The sequence below is a fragment of the Microtus ochrogaster genome, chromosome 5 (assembly GCF_000317375.1).
Source record: "Microtus ochrogaster isolate Prairie Vole_2 chromosome 5, MicOch1.0, whole genome shotgun sequence".
Classification (NCBI taxonomy): domain Eukaryota; kingdom Metazoa; phylum Chordata; class Mammalia; order Rodentia; family Cricetidae; genus Microtus; species Microtus ochrogaster.
Genome location: NC_022012.1, coordinates 72,556,770 through 72,560,057, shown reverse-complemented (window position 1 = coordinate 72,560,057; position 3,288 = coordinate 72,556,770).

Below are 3,288 nucleotides of genomic sequence, written 5' to 3'. Positions count from 1 at the left end.
AAAAGAAAAGAAAACGAGAACCATTATGGATTCAACTTTCTGGATATTGAAGTAGCACATACATCTTTTTTTGGAGTAACGTCCACTCAAATCTTCTCTTATTTTGTTAAAAACTATTTTATTTTATGTGCATGTCTGTACCTAAGTGTATATAGGTGTATTCATGCAGTGCCATGAGGGCCAAAAGGGGGCCTCAAATCCCCAAAACTGGAGTTACAGGTAATTGTGCTCTTCTTGATGTGGGAACGAAACCTGGATCTTCTGGAAAGGACAGCAAGTATTTTTAGTCACTGAGTCATCTCTCCAGCCCCCTTGGCTTTGTTTTGTTTTGTTTGTTTGTAGCTTTATTTATTTGTTTGTTTATTGAGATGGGATCATGTTATACAGCTCTGGCTGGCCTGGAATTTGCTAAGTACCCCAGTTTGTCCTCAAACTCCTGATCCTCTTGCATTGGCATCACAAGTGCTGAGATTACAGGTGTGCACCATCACAGCTGGGTCCTCTGCCTATTTCTTTTATATTTAAATTTTTTTCTTTATTGAGATAGGGTTTCTCTGTAGCTTTGGAATCTGTCCTGGAACTAGTTCTGTAGATCAGGTTGGTCTCAAACTCACAGAGATCTACCTGCCTCTGCCTCCCAAGTGCTGGGATTAAGGTGTGAGCTACCACTGCCCAGCTTCTTTTATACTTTAAATATTAATTTTATTTTAGCTCATATGTAAGAGTACTTTATCTATATGTATTTATGTGTATCATGTGTGTGCCTAGTTAGAAGAAAGGGGGCCAGATTCCCTGGAACTAATTTTGGGATCTGATATCATTCTATTTACATTGAAGTCAATCTTTGTAAAAAAAAAAAGAAAGAAAGAAAGAAAGAAAGAAAGAAAGAAAAAAAAACAGTGAAGACTTTTTTTGAGCCTTGTATAATTTTATTAATGATTTAGTCCTCCTCCCTGGTTTTTCAACCCTGTCCCAAGCATTCAAAGCTGTTAAACGGCACAGGGACAAGGTGTGATCATCAAATCTAAGCTGTCTTTGTAAGTCAGCATTCTGACCTTCACCGAGAAGCTAGTCCTGGGAAATTTACATACCTCTAGCCCCACCTCATTGTTCTATGACCTTACCTTCTTCCCTCCACCATGTTTTCCATTGTAACTGAGGACCAGCTTCTAATATTGCTATAACTAAATCTTTCCAGTCTTATGAAATAAAGCTGTTCTGAATTGCCCATGAATTTAACATCTGCTTCACAAAAGGTAAATGAATGTCATATGAAACCACTGCTTCTTCAAATTTCTTCAAATCTAATATTTCTACAGGGTCCCAGTAAATTCCTGTATAATCTTGGCGGTATATATCATCTAGTGGTCATTGCTGAATGGTAACTGAATAAATTAAGGTTGGGCCACTCCTCTTCAGTTTCATAATGCAATAGTAAGATAGGTTCTGCTCTAAACTCCTCTGTCTCTGTGTGAGTATTTATCTTAGTTTCATTATTAGGTATTTCTAAGGCTTATATCTTCTCAGTCAATTTTTCATATTTGGCACAGATGTCAAACCACTTTTAAAGGCTAACACACGAATTACCAAACCAATAGTGGTTATAATGGACATTATGTCAATCCCAGCTAAGTCTATTATCCCTTCATTTAATTTTTCCATTTTCAAACCATCCATTGTGGAACCATACAGAGTCCTAACTCCCTGCATCCTAATATTGTTCCTCATTTTTAACGTGGGTAAAAACTCTTTTTTTAAAAAACCCAATGCTTCTTTTCAGAATTCCCAGACATCTCACCAGATCCGCTGACGATAACAGTGAAGTCTGAGACTAGATGTAACCGTGCTGCATGGCTGGGCAGAGAATATGGGCAGTGCATGGCCTGGCGGGGAATACTGCCACTGCTCACATGTAGCTGGGATCTGAGAGCGTGCTGCAGAGGCGGCAGCAGTGGAAGCAGTGTTGAGGCAGCCAACCTGGCATGGCAATGGCCTGCGGAAGGGGTCCACGGGAAGCGTGCAACCTATGGGGAGAGGGAGCAAGCAGTCTGCAGCTTAGAGACATGGGGACATGCAGAAGAAGCCCACGTGGCGGGAAGCAAGGGCTCAGAGCTGCCTGAAGGACAGAGCCAGCTGGGGTGGGTGGCTAATTCTGGCAGCATTTGGGGCCCAGCCACCTGTGGCACTTGGGACTGTGGATGGACAGCAGTTGGAGGCTACTATTGAGATACTGCAATGAGAAAAACCCAGACTCGCACAGAGGACCTGGAGGAAGGGAGGGAAAGCCAGCCGTGGTAGTGACTCCAACAGCTGCAAAGCCAGAGATGAACAGCTGCCTCATGATCCCTTGCCCCACATTGGGCACCAGGTGAAGCATTTGTACAATTATTATTTATCAATAAAAACTCAGGAGTCAGATATGGGGTAAGAACCTGATTGATCAGAGAAACAGTTCTCCCCTTCCTCGACCCGAAAGGGCTAAGAATCTTTCTAAATTCCTTTCTATTACATCCTGTGTCTCTCTGTATTTTCTTGGGCTTCTAAAACCTCTCTGGCTAATTTTGGTCAGCTAATAGCTAGCTCCACCCTCTGATTTACAGTAAACTTTACTGTCAGTCTTGGGAGTGTCAGAGTGTGACCAAAATATCCCACAACAGAAGGGTGCAAAGTATAGGTTAAAAGATTGATCGGAGTTATTCTGGTGGTGATAGGCCTGTTCAGCTTGGCTATGGTGCACATTTTAAAATCCAGCACTCAGGAGACAGAGGCAAGTGAATCTCTGTAAATTTGAGGCAAGCTTGATCTACAGAACTAGTTCCAGGACAGCTAAGGCTACACAAAGAAATCCTGTCTCAAAAAAAAAAAAAAAAAAAAAAAAAAAAAGAAAGAAAGAAAAAGAAAGAGAAAGAAAGGAAGAATCAGTACGTTTCCCCTTTTTGTCTACAATAAAAAAAGGAAAGGCTATAACTAGTATAAGAACACATACAGTAGGTACAATGGCTATATTCAATAGAGACAGGCAATAAATAGTTCAATAATGTCTAGATCATTTGCACTTGATCAATTTAGAAAAAATACTCCATATCTATCCTATCTTGGTGAGTCCAAAGTCTTGTATCTAATTTATTTACTTTCTATCATAATTTGCTTTCTGTGTCTGGTAAACTATAACTATAGCTACCTCATCTTCAACTGCTTCAGAAACCCAAGAAGGAAATATTAACTGAGTAAGCAGGAAGTGCAAGCAAGCAACTTACAAAAATGTGAATAATGACAGAAACAGCTGGC